This window comes from Pteronotus mesoamericanus, unplaced genomic scaffold (genome assembly GCF_021234165.1).
Source record: "Pteronotus mesoamericanus isolate MK-2021 breed Mesoamerican mustached bat unplaced genomic scaffold, CSHL_Meso_final contig_20, whole genome shotgun sequence".
Classification (NCBI taxonomy): domain Eukaryota; kingdom Metazoa; phylum Chordata; class Mammalia; order Chiroptera; family Mormoopidae; genus Pteronotus; species Pteronotus mesoamericanus.
Window position 1 is genome coordinate 75,466,162 of NW_026555085.1, and position 26,818 is coordinate 75,492,979.

At 35.3% G+C, this 26,818-nt stretch overlaps 1 pseudogene; it reads right to left on the bottom strand.

Annotated features, from left to right (window-relative positions):
- The window catches only part of LOC129066919 (X-ray repair cross-complementing protein 5-like), a 37,126-nt pseudogene extending 29,213 nt beyond the window's left edge, over positions 1 to 7,913 (bottom strand).
- Between the last annotated feature and the right edge of the window lie 18,905 nt (positions 7,914 to 26,818).

A 26,818-nucleotide genomic window follows, 5' to 3' on the forward strand; every position in this document is an offset into this window, starting at 1 on the left:
ATGAATTTAAATGGAAATAGCCATATATGGACAATGGGTTCTCTATTTATTAGATGGCCAACTTATGGTCCACACCTTCATAGCAGAATTAAAATCATAATTCAACTTGCTAGGACAAAACATAATAATTTCCCTCCTAGCTATGTTATAGGAAAATAAACTTTTTAACCAGTAATCTGTATTGGCTTATAATCTTTATTTCTTATAGGATGGTGAATATCTTCACTTAAGATTTGTATTCCCACATTAGAGCAAGCTGTGTCTAAATTTGAAAGAGAAATAACTTAAGAACACAATTATGACGATACACCATCACTTTACAGGATTCCTCATCAATTCCTTTGCCAACCCCTTGTGAGATTAAAATTCAATTTCCAAAATTCCCATTTACCTATAATTTTTCAAAGGTTGTCTACATATAGAAAATCAAGATGTATTTATCAATTATAGCTCACCAGAAATATTTAGATATTGTGGTTGAGAAAAGAAGAGTAGATATATACTATAGCAACTCAAAAATCCTAATTGTTGCAGGTTTACTTTAATTAAGAACTTAAAATGTCTGTATTTTGTGTACTTATTGATAAACTGGAACTAATTTACAGACATGAAGTGACATTACCCCTGAAAATGTGAAACCACACAAACCATGCTGCAAGTACAGCATTCGATTTCCACCGTCACCCAATTAGGCCCTCAAACACATACTGTTCCAGATGCCGCTGATGCTGCTCAGGTTCTCTGCTCTAAATAACTACATGTCCAATTCCAACCAAGAATAACAAGAACAAAAGAGATAGTCTCTCCCATAGTCTTTAACTGGATGGTTGAAAAAAGTAGTGTGCTTTATTGTTGTGGTATTTCAAAGATTTCATATTTCTTAAATCATTCTATCTTTACAAAACCCACATGAAATAAGCAGTTGATAAATTCTTTACATTTGGAGGTTTTCTGTTTTGTTTTGCCTGACCAAACTATTTTGTGACCAAAACTTTTTTGAGAAATCACTATACTATAGTATCTTGTTTCCTAAAACCTAAACCAGAGGTGAGGAGGATATTGAATATCTACATCTGCCACCACTTTTTATAATTAAAAATGTGTTTTGCAGGTATATGAAAAGGAAGGACCCAAGAAATATGACCCAAGCTTGCCATAAAGAAATATTCTACCTCACCTTTTACATTTTGATTTGTTAAATATTTTGTGGTATCTATGAATTTCCAAACTTCACTGACAAAGTTCTGGAAATAAACAAGAACTCTTGTGCCAAACACACAAACCTAAAAAAAAAAAAAAAAAATTAGGGACTGGTGTACCATTTCTTTAATGAAAATCAAAACACTTATTAAAGAATAACTGCTAATTCAGGAGTGACCCAGAAAGAGAAAAGCATTAGGAAGCCTTCTGATTATGAGAGAAATTTGTATACATACAATAGAAAATTATAATCAAGGTTTTCACTTCCCATCTGAAAGAATAAATTTCATCCAGCCCATCTTCACCTTCTGAAGAGGTCATCACCCTTTTCACCATCTGAATACCTTCTTCTTGCTGCTCAGTAATTCCTTTTAAAGGAAAGGAGGGTCCATGGAGGTCCAAGTGCAATTTGCCATCGCCTCTATCCCGACTTGGGACAGGCAAACTATCAGGAAAAGATCAGCCAATTGGGAAAGGTAGACTATCAGGAAAAGATCAGCAGTGGTTAAGAAAACAAGCTCTGAAGCCACATAATAAACTGGGTTCCAGTCCTGTGACTGTCACTTACTATGAGAAAATGGGCATGTCAGTCAACCTCTCTGAACTTTAAATTTCTCATCTGTCAAATGGCACTTATCTACCTTAGCCAATATTCTATCAGTTTCAAGTAGCCGAATCCTCTTTGATTGGTAAAAATGGGAAATGTATTGGCTTACAAAACCAAGTAATTGAAAAGGGAGAGTTGCACATGGCCTCAAGATGACTGGTCTCAAACATCAAATGATCTGACCCTCCCACTCAGTCTCTGTGCCCATGCTCAGTCTTCACTTGCCTTTATGCTGGCTTCACTCTCTCAGGCTGGCTTCCTCTACACGGTGCCAGAACACATTCCAGCTCACCATACCCAACTCCGTTACCCAAAGAACTGATTGTTTAACCCTCGACTCTCAAATTAAACAACAACAACAACAACAAAATAGGAATCACTGATAGCCTGGGGACCAAATCTAGAAGATGTCAACCCATATTCAAGCCCTTTGATTAAAGTTTAGGAAGGAATGCTTCCTAGAAAAAGGCTGGATAATATTCTCGACAGAGAAAAATAAATAAATGCCCATCAATTAATGATCCCTTAAGTTTATTGTAAAGATTAGATAATGCGTATAAAATACTTAAAACTCAAATAATGTTATCATTATTATTATAGATAGAGAATTCCTATACAGAAATCAGGTAATTGCTAAAAACATGTAAAACCAATTTTGTTCCTGTGTTTCACTCCAGTTGTTTAACTGAAATGAGACTAAAACTAATTTGGATTCCATAATCACTATACAAATTGAAAAATAAACGAACCAAACACATTTTATGATAATACTATATGGCACTTTACAAATGCTTTCATGTAAACAATCTAATTTAACCCTTATGTTAGGAGGATAGAGATTTCTACTCTATTTTCTAAAAAGAACCTGAAGCAGGTTGTGAAACTGCTTCCCTTTAAGTACACACTCCTACATGCCCCTAAGGCTGCCTTTCTGTAAGTTTGTCTTCTACGATGGCCTTGCTATGCATTTCACATTTACGCTTCAGCCCACTCTCCACCCTCTACTGAAGGCTCTATGTTGCACCATGTTTCACCTGTGGACAGCTTTCCTGAGGATGCATTTCAAGAACCGACACATTTGACAATCCCAGCATTGAAAGTATCAATGCAAAGAATTCTCTCCTCTCTGACAATAACACGGTTTTTCCAGGGACTCATTAGTAAAATGATTGTTCAACAAGGTTAACACTTGGGTCTGATAGAGGACTATTGAAAGGGCAGGATATTAAATAAAGATAATACAACCTTTCAGTGTTGTAAGAGCTTTTGGATACGACCAAGTAAAGCACTGTATGGCGATCACTCTACAAAGCAACAAAAATGCAGCAGTTAAAAAAAGCTGTTAGCATTCATGAGCAGTCACCTCTGAAAGATCTGTGTTTCATTTTGAAAATGGAATTATATTTTATGTATAAAGTTTAATCACAGTTATGATGTAGCCTATAAAGCTTGTGAGATAAGCAATATATCATATGCCTCAACAGGCAAGGGAGAGTGAAAAAGGCCCTGAAGAAATACTGAAGATGTAGTGACTGATGCAACCACGGCCCAGTAAGAGGAGTGTGCGCTTTAGAGTGAGGCAGAATGACCCCAGGCCTCCCTTGGCAATTTATAAGCTGGTTGCCTTGGCAAGTTGCTTAACTTTCCTGGGACTTTGTTTCCACAGATATAAATATGGATAATTATAAAGACATATGTTGTTCAAATTGGGATATTTTGAAGAGTGAAAGGGGACACTGTTAATAATTACCACTGGACAACAGGAGGTAACCCAGACTGTCAGGAAGCCAGGAAGTACAGTTATTCTGTCAGGATAATTAAAAATCAATGCTTAACACCACGGGGTTGTTGGCACAACTAACAAAAACAAAATACATAAAACAAGTTAGCATGTAATAAACACTAGGTTAAAAACCAGTATCTTTCTAGTCTTTCCTTCTCTTTCTTTCTTCCTCCTCTGAAGGATTAGAAAAACACATTTTTGTGTGTGTTTTTTAAAAAGGAGATCAGAAGGACACAATTTGTTAGTACTTATTAAGTGGTAATGAAGAGACTGTTTTACATCTAACAATACTTATACTCCATCTGCCCACTAAAATATTATAAATTACAAGTTACCTTATTTTAGCAATATATACACTACAACGAGTAAACCTAATCATGAATATTAAAGGAATACTTGAAAAAAATGAATCAGACGTTCTCCTCTGCCACACATCACTCTTTTTTCGCTTGTCTCTACTTTTTAGCATGTGTTAGTGGAGAGAAAACAGGCTTTGAGATCAAGAAGACCTTGATACCTGGCCCTAACAGTTATGTGCTCTTGGGAACTCTGCACCTCAATTTCCTTTTTGTTAAACCAGCAAGCATTGGGATCTTTGAGATGCTAGCTAGCAAATACCTAGTACCTCAGCTGATAAATAATAAATGCTGAATTACATCAGTTTTCTTCCTTCCTTCTTCTTCTTCTTCCCCTACAGTGCTCCCATTTAACCCCTAAGACGCAAAGCATCTTAGTCCCAGATAGAAGCTCCTTAGAGGTTGCAGGTGTGTACAAACAGTTCCTGGTCATCACATGCTGCATTTAAGGTAAACTCTTCAGTACCAAACTATACAAACTAGTGATTTATAGGCACATTTAAAAAATTTAATTATGAAAATATGGAAAGAAATTCTGGCACAAATCTTGGAATCCGTTCATAAACTTCAGAATTTCTCATACCTAGCAGTAACCAGAAGAGGGCGCTCTAAGATTAGAGTAAAACTCAGGCCCTCTTCAAGCTAAAATTGTCAAATTTTCAATAAGCAAACTCTGAACCAAAATTTAACAAATTGATTGTGTATATGTGCTTACTCTGCTAATTTGATTAATCTAAACATCACAACCTAATCTAAACATGCCAACCCTAATTTTTCAGATAGAAGTTTCTATATCATCATTACAATTTTATATTAGAAAACAGAAAAACCGAATACACAAGTAAATTAAAAGTAAAGTTATAAATTTACTGACACTGACAGAGTATTTTATGTATAAATGAGTAAGGACAGTCTCTTTATTCGTTTCTGGTTAAAATTCAGCAGATGTTATTTGCAAAAATAACCCATTTTCTTGAACAATACTGAAAGTATGTTGAGCCTTAACTGCTTCCCCACAATCGACCACCATTAACTCACTGATGGTTTCAAGTTCACCAATGTATTCGGAAACATTGTTGTTTCATTCATATGTCTCTCTGTTTTGGACCGAAGGTGTCCCTCTGCTTCTCTGAAGTCCACTAAAGTGATGGCCAGACTTAGACCCGATCCTCACCTGCTCCATTGGAAAGCCCCTCACCTGTCTTTCCATGCTCCCCACCTTCTCCTTCACGTTAGGATTACACTGACATCTATTCATAACACATACTGTGCGCCGGGCACTATTCTCATCAGACCTGTACTCATTCACACCTCACAGTAGCTTTGTGAGGGGTGTATTTTTACTACCCCCATTTTACAGCTGGGAAAACTAAGCCAGGAGTATATTAACTTGTCCCAAACAAATAAATAGCAGAGGCAAGAGTTTCACCCGAAAGTCTAGCTGCAGACATCATCCTTTTAACCACTATGCTATCATTCACATTACCTCCGAAAGTGATTTCCTAAAATGCAAATCTAATTAAAGAAAATTAAATGAAATTTCTTGGCTTCCCATGCAAGTTCCTTCGCAATCTGTTCTTGACAAATTTCCCCCACCTTAACTACTGCTGCTCAGCCTCCACGGTCCCTGAACCCTCATCAAAGATTTCGGCCACTCCAAACTTCTAGTGCACAAATATCCCATGTAGCAAGTCTTTGCAAATCTGTCTCCGCTGATTAAAGTGACCCTGTTAATTTCTGTTGCCTGGCTCCCATTCTTCAAGACTGGAGTCAAAATTCCCATTAGGATGTCTTCCTGAAATATCCTTGAGGAAGTTAATCACTTTGCTCCTAAGCACTTTATTTATTTAGTCAGTCATTTATTTGTTTGTTTGTTTGTTTGTTTATTATCACACAGTTGTATTACGATTTATTTATGTCAGTGTTGAGAGCATTGCTGTTTGAGAGTAAAGTCAGTATCTTTTCCCTGTTAGTGTCCCTGTTACTTACCCCTCATATTAATTTTACACAAAACTAATAATTGGCAACTTTGAGCAGAGTACTTACAATGTGCAACTTCAGTGTTCTTATATGCGCTTTCTTAAATATTACTAACCCTTCACAAAGAAGATATCATCCTCATTTCACTCATGAAAAAATCGAGGGTCAGAAAAAGTCACAAAACACAGGCTCTAGGGACAAAATAAATACACACACAGGAAAACATTTCTAATGTCCATGTAAAAGAAATTCAGTGATAAGGAACTTTTATGAGTGCTCTAAACATCCCTCTCTACCGAAAGTAGTCAAAGAGCCATTTATACTAAGTGGAAATATTATCATAACTGTCTTTGAACATTGGTATTATTCAGTTTGATAATAATACTAATAGAACAACAAATATATCTAAGGAATTAAAGTTGAAGGAAACCCCCAAATAAAAAAACAATGGTGGAAACCAGGTAGTTCAAGTTCTTTGAGTCTTGGAAAGAGCACAAGAGAGCACTTACCAGGGAATATCCGTATACCTCTGTCATTAGAAGACCTGAGGACTTGAGCTAGCCATCAGAATCAGTAACTATTACGAAAATGATTTGAGGGTGGAGACCGCACTTTAGCCTTTGTAATGCACGCAACATACATTTTGTTATTAAAGGTAAGGTAAAAAGAAATAGCTAGACAAATTTCCTCAGTATTCATCCTTCTTTTTCCCAGAATAACATCAAAAGCTCCGCCTGAATGTTCGCAGTTTATTTTTTGCTTATTCATTCATGTTTTCCTTCAACAAATATTATAAAGTTCCCGCCTCACACCAGGCACTGTCCTATGCGCCTGAGGTAAAGAGAGAGCAAGGCAAACAACATCCTTGCTTATGTAACATGCCAGGGTCATTTTCCTTAGACATAAAATTTCCTGTAGTAGAAGTTCATTCCATTAAGATTTTCATTTATCCTGCTTTGATTTTGCTTAATGAAAACCCTTCTTAGCTGATAAAAGAAATTTAACAGATTTCCAATAGTAATAAATACCACTTGGGGAGGTGGAAGGTTAAGACACTTGATCAATATAACCAAAAAAAAAAAAAAGTCCTCTAAAACCTTGAACTCTGTAATGTAACCTCAAAATGTCATGCTTACATTTTCTAAATTGACAAAAAGAGCAAACTTGGGAAACAACTATGGAAAGAATCTGATCAGGGGAATGCAAAGCTTGTTCTCGCTGCAAAGAAAAGGAATGTGAGACTTCTCAGAGTCCCATTTAAATACCCAGTAACCAGCAAAGACAAACAGAGATATACAAAAGCCATGATTTTTGTCTCTGAATTATAATAATAGTGCTTTCTTTCAAATAAAATAACAATTTTCTACAGCAATTGATACAACTTCCTAGGCAGTAACAAATGGCGCCCATCGATCCCAAGGATAGAGTGTGTTATAGGTAACACACAAAAATGGTTGAAAGTTACTGCAAAATAGCGTTGCCTCTGGGTCACCATTTATAGACCTGACTCACCGTGTACCCTTGGACACACTAGGTCGTTTTCTTATAACGTGGGGTTCACAGAACTTGTTAGTAAAAATGTGTGAACCCTCAAGTAAAGTTTAGTACGTGACACTTTATGCTTGGAGTTATCACATTATTTCCCAAACTGGAACTGGCTTTGCAACAGATTTCAAATACCAGGATCCTGCAAAACAACTACAACAAGTCTGTACATTCCTAGCAAACCTGAAGGTACTCGAATTTTTGGTGCGTCTGGTTTTCCCTAGGGCGGCAGCTGCAGCTCCTCACGTTGCTGTGAAGTCTGGAGTGATAGCCCCATCCTGGCTGGCAGTGCTACTGTCATTCAGGAAAGAGAACACAGAGCCTACAGCCTTTCTGTCCTTGAGGAGCAGCTTACAGACCTCTTACCTGATGGCATATCAGACAAGAGATGAGAAACCTGAAAAGCAGGAATGCCTTCTCCTGCACGCGGAGATTCAGCCATCCCTGTTGGGGCTGGACAGACCCAAGAATGAAAGAAAAATGCATCTGAAATCCCCACCGCTTTAGGTTTTCATTAACAGGAGACAAGCAAGCCCAGAAACAGGGCCCTTGGTGCTGATGCCTATGGTTTAAAAAGAGAGAGAGAGAAAGAGAGAGACCTCACGTGAAATGGTTCCACAAGTTGGGCAGGGGAAGTTTGAAAAAACCTAAGCAGACTACATTTTTTTCCTCCTTTTTCTGCAGCTTTTTTCTACACAGGATTTCCTGATCACATCATGAGGACTATGTACATCTGTCCCCTTTGATTTAGTGGCAATTTCCAGTCTGGTTCTTTCAAGGAAGAAAAAAAGATTCCCCAAAACAGCCAAAAATGGAAAAGTACAAACTGTCCTATGAAATTCAATCAGGAATCTTCTTAAAGAGAGACAAGCTTAATTCTGTAATTCATTCTATACTTTATTGCTTTTGTTTTGTTTTGTATTCTTCTTTGGGAAATGCTTACACTGCTTACAGTATGAAATACACACTGGTATTTTCGTTTTGTAATCATTGTTCAAAGTAAATTTACTTCTTGAAAGATTTAGGTCTTCTATCAATCCCAGGGTACCTTTTTATGTTTATTGTAAAAGGAGAAAATCTTCAGTGTAGTTTAAGAAACAAAAATGTTCTAAAATATTTTTCCATACCAGAACAGAAAAAAATAATTCATGGAACTAGGTGGATCATTTGTCTTCTAATATAAATGAGTTTTTTTTTCTCTCTTTCTCTCCCTCTCTCTCTCTCCCCTTTCCTCTTACTCTCTTGCTCTTACTCTCTATATCTACCTTACAACATTTAATACTTTCACATCAGTGGTTTCAAAACCTTTAAGCAGTAGCCTAAAGGTCTCAGCCATTTCTGCCTACTTGAAATGTTCTTGGAATTTTTCTAGCTCAAAAATTCCTTACAATTGTTCAGCTGTTCACTGCTTGTCTAAGCAAATGGTTTCCCTCCTATAATATATCTAGGTGGTACTACTGTTTAATGAAACACTCTTTGGAAAATGCTATTCTAAGTAAAAAGCTTTATAAGAATTTAGTCCATATATCTACATCACATATTATACCAGTTATAACACTTTGTTGTAAGCAAATGTGTATATTAATACTAAGTATCCAGACTCTAGCTTCTCACTTTTGTTAGCAAGGCCAATAATGTGTATGTCGTAGGATCATGTAAGGTCAGCTTGCTTACATTTTTGGTTTTTATTTTAAATGAGGAGAAGACAGAGTAAATGCCTCTAATATGTATGTATGTGTTTATTTATTGATATGAGCACCAACATCGATAAGAGCTTTGCAGATACTCAAGTGCTCTGGTCTAAATGTCTGTGTCTTCCCAACACTTACACACTATGTTGAAATCCTAACCCCCAAAAGACAATGGGATTGGGAGGTGGTAACTTGGGTGGTGCTTAGGTCCTAAAAGCTGAACCCTCATGAATGGGATTAGTGCTTTATAAAATAGGCTCCTGAGAGATCCCTGGCCTTTCCACCATGAGAGGACACAGCAAGAAGGTGCAGCCTATGAAACCAGGGAAAGGGCGGCCATGCTGGCACCTTGACGTTAGACTTTTCAGCCTCCAGAACTGTAGGAAATAAATTTCTGTAGTTTATAATCCACCCAGTCTGTGGTATTTTGTTATAATAGCCAAACAGACTAAGATTTCAAGTCATAAAAGAAGCAAGAGAAAAAGAGGTCTGTTGTGAAGGAAACTTAAAACTACTGTGCACCACATACGTGTCTTTGAGTTTTATAATGCATCATCAGGTATTAAAAACAGTAGTAAAGAAATGACTTTCATTCTTTTTGAACCAATGTTTCCCAAAGTTCACAATGAAACTTTAAAAAAAAAAAAAACAAACCTTAACATCCTACAAAGTCTGTGCTCTTTAAAACATCCTTTAGAAAACACAAATTTTAAACATACACAAACTGCACTAGAAGAAAACTTAGAATTAAAAGAATTTGGCATTAATTGCCAAAATATAAAATTATGTATATTTTCCTCTAGCCACTGCATTAGGCTGCTACACTGTGATTACTGTACTATTTGTCACTACTTTACATTATGGCTTCAAGTTCAACCCAAGAGGCTTTATTATTCTTCATACACATTCTTCCATCGAAGGGACTGAATGATTTTACCACTACCATAGATGTCTACTTCAAATAATCCAAAACTCAAGAACTATACATTATCAGAGAATGAGACAGCAATTAATAGCCCACTCAATCCAAACTACCTGTTAAATCAACTATACATAAACTACTTTAAAATGGAAACACTGGAGTAAATTCTTCAGACATCAAGACGGGTGCTTCTCTTCCCATTCCTAAACCCAACTCACATCTTAGCCCCTTTCTAATTCACCCAACTCCTATCATGCAGCCATAGCTCTCTTCGGCAGACACTTAGTTTATAAAATAAACCGTGTTTGGTATTACAAAATTCTGTGGTTGTCCCTTAACCACGAAAATTATTGAAGACAGGATCCTTTGCCTCAATGGGCTCAAAATCTGGAGATGGGGAGGATGCATAGACAAATAATGACTGAAGAGAGTACTAAATATCATACAGGCATACTTCTAAGGTATTGCTGGTTCAGTTCCAAACGGCTGCAATAAAGCAAGTATGGCAATGAGGTTAGTTGTGATCTTTTAGCTGGTGGAAGGTCTTGCCTTCAATTTGTGAAAAACACAACATCTGTGAAGTGCAATGACTCAAAGCTCAGGAAAACAAAGTGTACCTGTAGTAAAGGTCTACAGGAAGCTGTATGAGCACAGTGGGACGTGACTCAGCCTCAGGCAGTTCTGAAAGACTCACAGAGGACGTGAAGTATGAGGCGGACCTTGAAGACAGAGGCAAAGAACATGCGTATGTCTTTGGGATTGTCTGCATGGTTGAGATGTAGAGCATAGGTTAAAACTGATAGGAGATGTGACTGGAAAGGCAGGTGAGGGGTATAGATGAGAACACCCCTCTGCCAAGCTAAGAGATCTAGACTCTTCCCTGAAGGAGATAATAGCTTCGGGAAAGCTTTCCCCGGAGAAGTGACATGTTGAGGTGCTGTTCGACTTCTTTAAACTGTTCGTCAAAGATAATTAAAGGTTTTCCCTTAGCCTTTAAAAAAGATTAAATCAGACTTATTACTTCTGACTCTGACATGCTCTTATGTGCATAGCAGCAACAGAAATACAAGTCTCAGATCCATGTTTCTAATGGGAGCGAGCTCCCTTTGATGAAAACTCTCAGATAAGAATTGCTGCTCTATTTTGCTTTAAAGAAATACACTTTTCATAACAGTTTTTATGTGGAAACTACTGGTAAAGTGTAGCTTTGCCTATACGTAAGGTTCCCTTTGATTCCAAAGCGTACAGCTATCAGTAGGGGTCCAAATTCTTCTCCTCCTTCTATGACAAAACATCCTCACTGAGACCAGAGAGCCACAGAACCTATACTGGGCATAAGGTACTTTTAATAAGTTTCAGCCAAGATATAAAGCAATTTTGTGACACAGAAATGCATTCAGGAAAGCATCTTTGAAAAGTCTTTTTTTTCTATCCTTCCCTGGTCAAGAGTGAACTTTTAAAGCATTGCATAGTCCTAGAGCAATTAGACTTAAGGCAGCAAGATTTGATGGCAGAACAAAAGGACAGATGGGTACAACCTGGTCATTACTGGAAAGGAAACATGTTACAAAGCCATGAAGTACAGCCTTAGGAATGTGCATAGAAGTAGGAGGGCCACAAAAGATAGAACTGATTATCCCAAATAAGTAACCATCTCCTTATCTCAGTTCCTTCACTATCCGCGCATGAAATGGGAGTAAGAGTGGTGCCTTCCTCATGGGATGCATGCTGGAGCTGAAATGAGATAATTGCTTAAGAAACGTACTCTGGAAACAGTACCGTGTTTTACAAGTTTTAGTTCTTCGTGCTGAATAACAGTAAACATTATTTCAGCTCCTTTAAACTCTGGTTTATAGGACCACAACCCCTCTGCTGCTGCTCCATGAATCGGTGTATGTATCTTCACTGCAATGACAAGTCCTGATTCTAGAATTTTCTATGTGGTCGATCATGCCCTAGAACCATGTAATTTCCTTGCCCTCACATTCAAGCACTATGAATGATAAAGGTTTTCAGTGATGTAGCTGTCAGTAAAGGTCTATTAATTTTCTATTTTAATCTCAGTTTTTTCTACCTGTGATTGTCCATGTCATTTTTTTCCCCTAAAATCTTCCTACTGGCTTTCACAGCTGTCCCTGTCTGGACTCTTTACCTTTATGGACTGTCCTTTTTGGCACTGTTTTTCCTTCCTCTCACTGAACAGAGCACCCTCCACACAAAAATCACTGCTTATTTTCTTCCTTCCTTGAAAAGCCCCTTTGTTTCAAGTTTTCAGCTAACCTCTTTTTTTGGTGGATGATTTACCCACTGACCCCTGACCCCATCACGTCCCACATTTCTTCCTGTTTTCTAATGGTGACACCATTTGACCACCCTCTCAATTGAAAAGGAAAAGCACTAAAGTCTCCATTTCCTCCCAAGACCTGTCCAGTCTCACAAACAGGACCTTCTTAGTTGCACCAACTCTGTAGAACCTTCACTGCATTCTCTCCAGTCTCTTTGGAGCTTTTTCCCCCTATCACTCAGTTGCCAGTTCTGTTGCTATTTCCCCTGTATTTTCACAGGGATCTGCTCCTTCCTCAATAAAGCAGACAGATTTTCTTGTCTTTGACTAAATTGGCTCTCATTATCCTATATACCACAGTTCTCAGTTTCAAATTCTTGAATTTTACAAAAATTATCAGTTAGTATCACCTTTTCCACCCACATAATTATTCACATTATTCACTTTGCACTCAATTCTATGTCACTTGTCTGACGAATTTCATCTAAAGGAGTCTACAACATTATCTCTCTTCTTCATGCTCCTCTTCTTTACAATTCAATTACAAAACCTTGCAAAACTTCATAACTAATTTGTAGTCTACAGATGGCATCAATGTCTGTACTTCCAGGGCTGAGATTGACCTAGATCACTACTGTTCAAGAAAACTTCCTGACAATGAAAATGTCTTATACCTGCATTATTAAATGATAGCCATTAAACAGTGCCTATTGGATGCCTAAAATGTGTCTATTGCATTTGAGGAACTGAAAGGTAAATTTTACTTAATTTTAATTTAAATAGGCACGTGTGATTAATGATCACTGTAGTGAACAACACAGTCTAAATCTAGGCCCTGGCTATAAAATGATACTTTTTAGTTCAACCCATTAAAACACAATACACTTTTCAAGAACATGGAGAAATATATAAGACCTGAAAAAAATATCAACACAAAATAATAACAAATTTCAAAAATAAAATTAATAAATGTTTAAATTAGCCAGTTTTAAAAAATTATTTAAGAACTCAAAAATTGCCATTGTTTCCAAATAACTTGTTGTTTATATTTTTCTTCTTCACAAGAATTCCAAATATATATAAATACAAGAAATCAAATCACAGCCAGTTATAAATGAAATGAGTTTCTCATGGCTAAATTCTATCAAAAAATATACAAACCTCCAAAAATTTATAGCAAAAAATTAATATTTAAAATGTATATTTTTGATGTTTTATATAACCCAAGATACAGCCTCTGAACATTACCTAGTCCATGTTCACATGTAAGCTACTAATCTACCTAACTAAAAGTAAATTCCAAACTGTATGCTCCATCTCTGTTTCCCTTTACTCAGGCCATCTTGAACATTTACAGGACAAGGGAGCGTATGAAAAGAACCTTCTTCCCCACAACCACCTAACTTTCCATTCCACTTGATCCAAGAAAGACTTCACCCTCATACCTATGAACATCTCAGTCCAGCCTTCTGTCTTCCAGAAATCACCCCAGGAAGGCAGACACCTGTGGCTCATCCTTTCCTTTAGAATGTAAATACCATTAAGAGCAGACAATTCTGTAATTGCTAATTTGGGTTGGCCGTGACCCTTAGCCCCAGAGATTCATTGTTTTGTAGACAGAGGTACAGCTGAAGGACAGAGTACATACTTTTAAAGTATGAGGCCTGTATGCCCTTTATAGAATTTAACACTATCTGAAATATTCTTACATTTATTTTTAGTTAGTTTTTTTAAAAAAATATTGTTACCACTGTATTAAGATCAGTCTTTTCCTTTTGTCATACATGGAATAATAAGAATCCTAATGATAGTAAAACATCTGGCTTAGATCAGATTATATTAAGTAAATACTTGCTGAAAAAGAATTTTTCACAGAAATTTCATATGAAAGAATGGCATTTATATTGGAAAGAATATTAGTTAACTTAAATTGAATTCCCTCTCACCCAATTATTAGCCATGACCTTCTTTGGTGGGGATAAAACTAAAATCTATTCAATAAAATAAAGTTTCTTTCATTTTTTTCCAAATTTTTTCTTTTTTCAAATTTTCCTGCCTTAGTGTGTTCTTTGTGCCAAATTGTGGTTAGCCACCTGTTAGTGGGTTACCAAACAATTCAGCATTGATGTTCCTGAAGTGTGGTTTGTAGAAAACTGGATGGTATCAAGATATTTTCATGGGATTCAAACAGTCAAACTTTCTTTTATAATAATACTAGGAGGTGATTTGCTTGTTCTACTGAGTTGACATTTGCAACACAGTGCATGATTTTCCAAATCATGGTGCAAAAGGTATTATTGATGAAACTGCAGGCCCTTAGCAAAAATCAAAACAGTAGCACAAAAATGGACTAGTAGCCACTGTATTTTTCACTGTAATACACTCAGTTTCAAAAAAAAATGCTAATTTCACTTGGGAATGTCCTTGGTAAAACAGTAAAAGTATTCATTTTATTAAATCTCAACCTTAAGTATACATCTTTTCAAAATTCCCTGTGACAACATAGGGATAGTTTTTTCAAGGAAAATTCTTGTACAACTGAGTTACAGGATGAACTACATACTTTTTAAATGGCATACCATTTTTACTTGAAAGAACAACTGAGAAACCATTGTTATTCAGGCTAACCTATTTGGCCACTGCTTTCTTGAATATGAATAAAGTCAGCATATGTCATCATTGCCATTATGAAATTCAGGATTTTTAGCAAAAATTGAAATGTTTGAAAACTGTATACACCATTGTGAGTTTGACAACCTTGCCAATACTTAATGATTTTTCTGATGAGATAGATGATGATGTTAACAAAAGTGATTTTGAATGTAGTATATAAACATTGAAAAATCTTTATAACTCAGTAAACTAGTATTTTCCAAATGACTAATTCACAATATCTCAAAATCATGCACAGGTAAAAGAACTATTCAAAGTGCAAGACAAGCCAATGGATTTTAATAAAAATGTACTAAAAGTTTACTGACACATTGTATACTCTGGGTCAATAAACTTTTAGTACATTTTTATTATATATGTGTGTATATGTATATATAATGGAATATTATGCACCAATAAAAAAGAATGAAATGTTGTCATTTGTAACAACATGCATGACCTAGAGGTTATTATGCTACATGAAATAAGTCAGAGAGAGAAAGACAAATGCCATACCAATTCACTTATATGTAAAATCTAAAGAAACAACAAATGAACAAACAAGACCAAAAAAACTCATTAAAAATAATGACCAAAGAGATGGTTACCAAAGTTGGAGGGTTTGGGGGAGTAGGTGAAAAAGGGAAGGGAAATACAGACAATATATTATGATAAAGCATGGTGACAGATGATTACTAAAATTAGTGGGATGATCACATTGTAAGGTATAAAAAAAGTCTTTTATACCTTACTAATATAACTAAATAATATTGTATACCAACTATAGTTCAATAAAAAATAGGAAAATGAAAAGCCAAACACATTTTTTAAAAAATTCATTGACATAATTTCAGATTTAACAATGCAAGTAACCTTTGAGAAACTATCACTCATTGAATTTTGGTGTAACAACAGAATATCCACCATTACCTTCAAAAGGCTCTTAAAATACTTCTCTGTTTTCTAACTACATGTCTGTGTAAGGCCAGACCTTCTCATACTCTTCAATTAAAACAGTATATACCTCAACAGACTGAACACAGAAGAATCTAAGAGAAGCTAGCTGTCTCATATAATGAGAGGATCTGAAAAAATGTAAAACAGTGTGTCTTTTCACTAATTTTTGCATGGGTGTTCTTAAGAATATTTTTAATCAAAAGTAAGTTTATGTTAACATATACTGAATTTATTATTGTCATTTGTAGATAAATATTTTTAGTTACCCTTTTTAATTTATAAAGTGGTAAATATCAATATGTATATGCCATGTAAACAAAAGCTTTTTAGGGTCTTTAATAATTTGTGAGAGTATGAAGAATTCCTAAGACCAAAAGGTTTAAGAACCCACTGACTTAATAGTTTTTAATGAGAATTTTTAAATAAAATAGAATATAAAACAACAATGTATTTTATTATTAAAATTATATTTTACATTACTTTTATGTTTTACATGATATGAGTAAATATAGTTTCTTGAAATCTTTGTTTCAGTTATGCAGACATATGTACGTGCAAACTGGGTCACAAGATAAAATTTATTTTTCACTGTTGCAGTAAAAAAATTGAAAAAAATGCACTAGATCATCCGTTTCTTAAGAGCAGGAATTGTGCTTTTTTTATCTTTCTAAGCCAAGATACTTAGCACAATGTCTGACACATATACTGAATCGAGAAGTATAAAATGGATCTTCTTTCTTTAAATTTCCATATCCTACATAACGGCAACTCTTGTAGGCATTGTCTTCAAAATCTACCCAGTACCTGACCCTTACCACTACCTATTCATTCTTGATTCAACCTTTTTGCTTATAGCCCATTCTGAGCGCAGACTCCAGAATTATCTTGTTTCCTGTCTCTGATGTCAACGTCAGTTATTCTTCCCCTTTGCTCATTCCCCTCCGGCTACCCTGGCCTCCTCCTTGTTCCTAGAACATGAAGTCCTATCACTAAGCCTCAGATGCCATCATTATAAATTCTTCAATTGTATCAAGGATACTCAATTAGCACCCTGTTCTTGGTTGCCTTTTGACACCTGCTTTCCTACATCATAATTCCCATATTGTTAATTGAGTTTTTCCACTATTCTCTGGGGTCTTATATTGTCTATTGCACTCACCTTCTTAGCACTGAGTAAACAATAATTTTCACTGAATGAACTTAACTAAATGTTAATGAAAGTTTAGCAGAAAAAAAGCAGTTGAGAAATTAGCAGCCCCTGCATCTGGATATTGCCCATAAATCAGATGTCAACATATACTAAAAGGGAAGCTTAAGTCAGGTAATGTAAAATTCAGTAATAACTCAAATAATTTTTTTGAAATAAAGAACAAAATTTGTCCCATGAACCAGTTCTAAAATAGATAATAGGAAAGTGAGAAAACAGAAATGTGAACTGATATTTTAAGGCAATAATGTTAGTAAATTAATCAGTGTCTGAACTAGGAAAGGGCTATCAGTCTGTTGATAAGTGATGTTAGAGTAAGACTTGTGACTAAGGTCGCAGAGCTGCTCACACTCTACCTTTTCCTTCACATTGACCAAATTCTTAAAATTCTTCTTATTTTAAAAGTAACTTAGAGTTTAAAAGTGACATAGAGTTTAAATTGTTTGGCCAATTAGAGTTTTAGAAATTTTCTGTTTAATTATACTTCTTTATTGTCTGACTATTTAAAATCCTCCTATCAAATGACTATAATCATTTTCCTAAAGGTAATATATAACCATAAATTTTATTTCTGTGATAGCTATAATCCCTTTTGGGGTGATGTAGTAAGAAAAACATAGAGAACAACAGACAATGTAGTTATTTTCTATAGTAGCAAACAAAATGTTTTTTTTTTCCTATACATGACTAACTATTGATCCTAGTCCAACTCCAAAATGATGAACTATATATCACATCAGATTTCTGGAGCATGGCTTTCACAAAGTAATTGTACTTTGTGAATATTCTCATAGGGTTTGAGGGACAGAAAAAAATGCAAGAAGAAATTTTTAGCTTATTCATGATAAAGGGAATGACCAAAAACTGAAAGTGAGGGGTAAAAAATATATATCAACAATCAAATGCAAATTCATGCAAAAAAGCATATGGTTAAAGACCATTGGTTTTCTTTAACCTTAAGATGGTTAAAGAAATAAAAGCAAGTTCATAATGGAAAGAAAAACTGAATTGGCAGCATCTTCAGACGAGTCCTGACGGCAGTCTGACACGCATTGATGTCACCTTAAGCCTGTGACCTCGTCCTGCGTTCTTAGTAGATACATTGTTTCCACTCTGGCCTGTCCCCAAACTGCTCCTGTCCAAACCTTAATCCCTGGGATGACTTGGAATGTTCTTAATCAACACACGTACAGAACTGTGGCTAGGATTAATCATTCCCATAGAACAGAGGTATTGAACCTGGAGTTAAAAAATGCCCAGTATTGTTACATTAGTACCTTACCTAATTTTTTTTTAATAAAAGAACTTAACCAAAATAATAGTACATAAAAAATGAATGGGAAATAAAAAATAATCAAGGCTGTATCAATATTAATGAGCAATGAACAGGCAATTTTTTATTTTTCTATTCATTCTACAATTATCTATTATGTGCCTACAACTACTGTTGGAGAAACATGCATGAAACAATTTTCTTTCCTTTAAAGGTCTTAGAGCTTACTATTTAGTTGTATCTAGAAACCTCAAGGTACCATAGCTAAGAATTTCCTAATAAGCATAAATGAATGTTTGCTATTTAATATTTAAGTTCTTTTTTTTTTTTAACAATGTTCCGTACATTGGTAATCAAATCACTGACCCTTTGGTTCACAGGCCGGCACTCAATCCACTGAGCCACACCAGCCAGGGCTTAAGTCTTTCAAATACTGTAGAGAATATCTAAGAATAATATCTCAAGCTCAGTTTTCCAGACATTTGAGGCAGCAATCTGATGAACAAAATTCTATAAATTAATCTATAAATTAGAAAGAAAAAATGAGGATTATAACACAATAATTTTATACTATCGTTATGATATCATAGCCATCTATGAATTTAGATTGCTGTATTTTTTAGAATAAAGGACTCCGAAGCGATGAGAGAATCCCCCCACAGAAACTGGCTCTGAGGAAGGCAAATCTGCTTCCATCTGTAGTGTAGCATAAGCCAGCGAGTGAGGACTATGAGAACGTTTGGAGATTTCCTGAACTTTTACTCCAGAGAATACCAATAAAACCCTTCAAATGAAGGGGTTTTGCATACTCGTTTAGTGACAACTAGGAAAAGGGGACCTGAGAAAGGACCTCTTCTTGCATGGATGCCTGGCCAAAGGGGCAGAGGAGTCGCAGGGCATTCTTGACATTGGTGGAGGTAAAGAAGCTGCTGACGTCTGAGGTTGCCCTGACGTCTCCAGAAGAAAAGAAAGATAAGGAATCAGGTTAAAGGAGACCGCTGGGGCTTTACCCGATGTTCCGATTCCTGTGTTCCTGCATATTTCCCTTTAAGTGTGCCTCAGCTTGGCCTTCCAGGGGAAAATATTTTACATGCTTATGTTCTGATAAATTTATGAAAAGCATGCACAAGAAAAACAACAAGCTCATTCTTTCTTTATGAAAAAGATAACTTTGGATTTTATATAGCAAAGGTTAACATTGATAGAGTGTATATTCCATGCCAGACACTGAATGTACTGTTCCATTTAATCTCTTAGCGGCTCTGTGATGAATGCCCTTCAATTAAACTCAATCCCCAGCAGAAGAAACTGAGCAGATTAGTGTCCTTGGTCATGGAACTACTGAGGGGACCAAAGGCTCTGAAATTTTAAAAGGTACTGCCTGAGGCTTCATTGAGCCCTTTCCTAATCCTGTTTTTTCAATAGCTGTCATGTGTACTGAATTTGTTAGCTCTTTGTTTTCCTGGCTAATATGATTTACACCACAAGTAGCACCCAGCCTCTAAACCTCCTGACTTCTGTTAAAGCTGTAATGTCCGTAGACCCATAGATTCAAAGAACAGCTGTGGTATCTCCTTGAGTCACGAAACCCTCCCCTGTCTCAGCCTCTTTGTAAAAATCTGGAGTTACAGTTGATTATCTTTGAGCTGGAGGATTCTGTTGTTGATTTTCCATTCTCGGAAAATTATAGACGTCACAGATGCCTCCAGAGTATGACTGATTAATCTCACTAGATCACTTTTGTTCAAGAACAAGATCTAGAAAGATTCTAATAAATATAAAAATAAGTAGGAAAAAAAATATCTTTATTCCCCATCAAAGCTACTTTTCCATAGCTAGGGAAATCAAAAGGCCAAACAGAAAAATACCACATTTTTAATGTTTTGAGCATTTTTATGTGTATACAGTTCTGTGGCATTAAGCACATTCACATTGTCGCAGAATCATGACAACCACCCTTCTTCTGTCTTCTCCCCCAGCTGAAACTCTTTCCCCACGGGGCATCGTTAGCCCTCCCCACAGCCCCTGGCACCTGTCATTCAGCTTTCTGTCTCTGAATTTGACTACGCTAGGAACCTCATATAAGTGAAATTATACAGCATTTGTTGTTCTGTGATTGGCTTTATCATTTATCACATTTTCAAGGCTCGTGCATGTTGTAGAAGGCATCAGAATTTCCTTCCATTTTAAGATGGAACACTATTCCATTGTGAGTACATACCACATTTTGTTAGCCCATTCATCTGTTTATGAACACTTAAGTTGTTTTCACCTTTTAGCTACCATTAATAGTAATACTATGGATATGAGTATACAAATATAATTTTGGGTCCCTGATTTTACTTTTGGGGTATATACCCAGAAGTGTGATTGTTAGGTCATATACCAATTCTATGTTTAATTTGTTGAAGAACTGCTGTTCTGTTTTATACACACACACACACACACACACACACACACACACAAAGCTGCATGATTTTATATTCTCACCAGCAATAAACAAAGGTTCTAATTTCTCCACGTCCTCCCTAATACTTGTTATTTTCTTTTTTATATAATAGCTATCCTAATGTGTATAAAGTGGTATCATAGTGGTTTTGATTTATGGTGTCACTAATTACTAGAGATGTTGAGCATCTTTTCAAGGGTTTATTGGCTATTTGTATATATTTTTGGAAAAATGACTATTTAATTTTTTTGTCCAATTTTTTAATCAGGTTATTTGTTTTTTGTTATTGTTGAGTTGTAGGCATTCTTTATATTGTACATTTTGAATACCAATCCTTTATCTGCTATAGGATTTGCAAATTTTTTATTTCATTCTGTGGGTTGTGTTTTCACTCTGCTGCTAGTATCCTTTGATCCACAAAGTTTTAACTCTGATAAGGGAATATCTATTTTCTTCCTATGCTTTTAATGTCATTTCCAAGAAATTATAGCCAAATCCAATGTCATGAAGCGTTTTCCAGTTTCTGTTAAGAATTTTATAATTTTACCTGTGATATTTGGGACTTTGATCCACTTTGAGTAAATTTGTGTGTATTGTGAAGGGTTCACCTTCATTTTTTTGCAAATATATTCTCGTTTATTACCATCATTTGTTGAAAAAAATGTTCTTTTCCTATTAAGTGATCCTGGCTCTCTTGTAGAAAATGTTTTAACCATGCACACAAGGGTTTACTTCTGAGCTCCCTATTCCATCAGTTTTATGCCTGTCTTTATGCCAGTACCATACTGTTTTGATTACTGTAGCTTTGCAGTAAATTTTAAAATGAGAAACTTCTAACTTTGCTCTTCTCTTTAAAGATTTTGGCTATTAAAAAAAAACCACTTATTAATGCAGAAGTAAATGCACTTCAAGTAATGTTAAGACAAGCATTTTGTCATAAATATGCTATAAAATACTCTATTAATGAATAGGATCTTGTTCCTAGGAGCTAGTTCTGTGTTGGGTAAGATGTGTTCTAAATTAGATGCAATGTAAAAGTTCAAGGAAAAAACTAATGACTAAGCAGATTTCAGAGAAGTAAGAAATTTCTTCAGGTGGAGTTTAACAAAAAAGATTTCCTTGAGGAAGTACCATCCAACTAGGTCTAAAAAAAATAGGAGACCAAGATGAAGAAGGGCATATTTGTTGATTAATTTGTTCTTCTGCCTTCTACTTCTATTTTGGTCCAATGTGCAATGTAGGATATTTCCAACTTTCTGTTACATTATTTAAAAAACCCTGGTTAAAAAAGAAAACTAAAAAATAACTGCTTAAGTAATATTCTATTCTTTTTCTTATCATGTACTTTCCCAACTTTGAGGAACAACTGCATGATTTTTCCACTATACTTTCAGAATTTTTTTGATATTTAAAAAAGTCACATTTTAAAAAGTCTTTTTTCTTACCCATCCCCCAAGCCCCTCCCATCTGGCAACCATCATTTTGTTCTCTGGGTAAAAAATGGAAGAGGTTAAGATGTACAAATTGCCAGTTATAAAAACAATTATAGGGATGTAAAGTACAGCTAAGGAATATAGTCAATGATATTGTAATAACTATGTATGTTGTCAAATGGGTTCTAAATTTATCGGGGTGATCATTTATAAGTTATATAAATGACTAATCACTATGTTGTAACCTGAAACTAATATAATTTAGTATACCAACTACAACTGAAAAAGATTTTTTAATAAACAAATAAAATATTCTGTTTTAAGAATGTTTTGAGAACATCATCAAAGAAGATATACAGATGGCAAACAAGCATATGAAAAGATGCCTCATATCATATGTCATGAGGAAAATGCAAGTTTAAACAACACGACACCATTACATGCCTGTCAGAATAGCCAAAATCCCAAATACTGACAACGCCAAATGCTGGTGAGAACATAATGCAGGAAATCTCACTCATTGCAAACAGGAATGCAAAATAGTATGGCCACTTTGGAAGATAGTTTGTCAACTTTTTACACAACTGAACACACTCTACCATGTGATTCAGCAATCATGCTCCTTCATATTTACACAAAGTAACTGAAAACTTATGTCCACACAAAAGCCACACATAGATGTTTTTGGAAATTTTATTCATAATTACCAAAATTTGGAAGGAATCAGGATGTCCTTAAGTAAATGAATAAATAAACAAGCTGTGGTACAACCAGATAATGGAATATTATTTAGCACTAAAAAGAGATGAACAGCCAAGCCATGAAAATAAATAAGGAAATCTTAAATGTATATTACTAGGTAAAAGAAGCCAATGTGAAAAGGCTACATACTATGTAGTTCCAACTATGTGACATTCTAGAAAGGCAAACCTATGAAGACAGTAAAAAGGTCAGTGGTTGCCAGGGGTTAGGAGGAGGGAAGAATAATTAGAGCACAGAGGGGTTTTAGTGCTCTGAAAATACTCCAAACTCATGAAATGTGTAGCACCAAGAGTGAATTTTAATGTAAACCATGGACTCATGATAATAATGTGTCAATATATAGGTTCATCAATTGTAATAAATGTACCTCCCTCATGGCAGATGTTGATAATGGAAGAGGCTATACATGCAGTGGGGCAGAGGTGTATGGGAAATCTCTGTATCTTCCACTCAATTTTGCTGTGAACCCAAAACTGCTCTTAAGAAAAGGAGTTGTTTGTTTATTTTTAGAAAGAGGCCTATTTTGAGTTTCTGTCTGAGATAATGAAAAAGTTCTGGAAATAGATATTGATGATTATACAATATTGTGAATGCACTTAATGCCACTGAACTGTACTCTTAAAATTGTTAAAATGGCAAATTTTTTATGTATATTTTACTATATTTTTAAAGGCCTGTCTTTTTCTTCAGACATAATTATATTTTACTAAATGAAAACCTCTACAGATGTTGTTGAGAATAAAACAAATACTATGTGTAAGTGAGGGTCTGTGGGAAATCTAGAGGCTATGATAGGAGACCCAGAAGTATTAGTTATTGCTTCTTATACAAGTAGATCTATGCTCCAGGGCAGGTAAACTGAGAAATGGCAATATGAAGAAACGAAAAGGCTTCCAGGAAATTCTGGGAAGTCAACTGGAAAATTTTAACTTGAATGACATATTTAAAAGCAATTAAAGGGGAAGATGATGATCTAATTCCTCAGGATAAATCCTAGGGGATATAAACTTGAACTGGAAAGTCATGTTAATGAAGCAATTTTTTATTTAATCTTTATTATATTTTTTCCATTACCATTTAGTCCCCTTATACCCCCCTCCCTTCAGCAATCACCACACTGTTGCCCACGTTCTGACCACAATGCTATGAAAGTAGATATCAATCACAAGAACACTGAAAAACATGCAAATACATGGAAACTAAATAACATGTTATTAAACCATGAATGGGTAAACAATGAGATCAAGGAAAAAATCAAAAGATACCTTGAAACAAATGAAAATGACGACACAGCAATCAAAAATCTGTGGGACACTGGGAAGGCAACGCTGAAAGGGAAAAGCAGTTACAGGCTTATCTCAGAAACAAGAAAAATCTCAAATGAACAATCTAACTTCATACTTAAAGGACTTGGAAAGGAACAACAAACAAAGCCCAAAGAGAGTAGAAGGAAGGAAATAATTAAGATCAGAGCAGAAATAAATGAAATAGAGTCTTAGAAAATGATACAAAATATGAATGAATCCAAGAGCTAGTTCTTTGAAAAGAAAAACAACATTGACAAATCTTTAAACAGACTTATCAGGAAAAAAAGAGGAAGTGCCCAAACAAGTAAAATCAGAAATGAAAGAAGAGAAATAACAACTGGCACCAAAGAAATACAAAGGATTGTAAGAAAATATTATGAACAATTATATGGCAACATACTGGACGACCTGGATGAAATGGACAAATTCCTAGAAACATACAGTCTTCCAAAAATAAATCAGGAAGAATCAGAGAATCTGAACAGATAGATTACAACTAATGAAATTGAAGCAGTAATCAAAAAACTCCCAGCAAACAAAAACCCTGAACCAGATGGTTTCCACGGGTGAATTTTACCAATATTCCAAGAAGAACTAACACCTCTCCTTCTCAAACAATTTCATAAAATTCAAGAGAAGGGAAGGCAACCAAACTCACCTAATAAGGCCAGGTTTATCCTAATTCCAAAACCAGATAAAGACACTACAAAGAAAGAAAATCACAAGCCAATATCCCTGAACATTGATGCTAAAATCCTCAACAAAATGGTAGCAAAATGAATACAGCATAACACAGCATTATTTTTTTATTTGCATAAAAAAAAATAAAACCATGATCAAGTGGGATTTATTCTAGGAATGCAGGGTTGGTAGAACATTCACAAACCAATAAATATGATTCACTACATAAACAAAATGAAGGCTAAAAACCACATGATCATATCAATAGATGCAGAAAAAGCTTTTGATAAAATCCAGCACCATTTATGCTAAATACTCTTGGTAAAGTAGAAATAGAGGGAACATACCTAAATATAAAACGACCACATATGAAAAACCCACTGCCAGCATCATACTCAACAGGCAAAAACTACAAGTGTTCCCCTTAAGATCAGGAACAAGACAGGGATATCTGCTTTCACCTCTCTTATTTGACAGAGTACTAGAAGTCCTAGTCACAGCAATCAGACAAGAAGAAGAAATAAAAGGCATCCAAACTGGAGAGGAGGAAGTAAAACTGTCTTTATTTGCACATGACATGATACTGTACATACAGAATACCAAAGATTCCCCCAAGAAACTACTAGAACTGATAAATTAATTCAGCAAAGTAGCAGGATACAAAATTAATATCCAGAAATCAGTTGTGTTTTTATATGCCAATAAGGAACTAACAGAAAGGGAAATTAAGAAAACAATCTCATTCACAACTCCTTCAAATAAAATAAAATACCTAGGAATAAATCCAACCAAGGATGTAAAAGACCTGTACTCAGAAAATTACAAGACACTGAAGAAAGAAATTGAAGAAGATACAAATAAGTGGAAGCACTCATGGACAGGAAGAATTAACATCATTAAAATGTCCATACTACCCAAAGCAATCTATAGATTCAACACAATTCCTATCAAGATTCCAATGACTTACTTCACACAATTAGAACAAAGATTTCAAAAGTTTGTATGAAACCACAAAAGGCCCTGCCTAGCAACAACAATCCTGAGGTAAAGAAAACCAAGTTGGAGAAATCACATTACCTAATATCAAACTATACTAAAAGGCCATAGTAATCAAAACAGCCTGTTACTGGCATAAAAACAGACATAAAAATCAATGGAACAGAATAGAGAGCCCAGAAATAAACCCACACTTTTATAGTCAATTAATATTTGCCAGAGGAAGCAAGCACATACAATGGGCTAAAGATAATTTATTCAATAAATGGTGTTGGGAAAATTGGATAGATATATGCAGAAAAATGAAACTTGACCACATTCTTACACCTCACACAAGAATAAATTCGAAATGTATCAAAGACTTAAATGTTAAGCCAGAAACCATAAAAATCCTAGAACATGGGCAGCAAAATCTTGAAGCAATTTTTTTACATGACAATAAGAATAGCACCTGGTGCCCAGTCAAGATAGTCCTGGATTTCCTCCAGGAATAGAGAGATATGTAAGAGAGTAGTCACTCCAAGCCTGGGGCTCAACCAGATGAGACTCAGAGACCTTGGTTTTTTTCTCAGCTGTAAAGAATATTGTCGTTCTTGTGGTTTCTCTCAAAGATGAGTCATGAGCCTGGGTATCAACTCCCCCTTCCTTAGTAGTGACCCAACAGTCTCATCCAATGTTTCATAAGAAGCTACAGTAAAGGAATATTTGGTATTTTAAAATGAGGAGAGCCTGC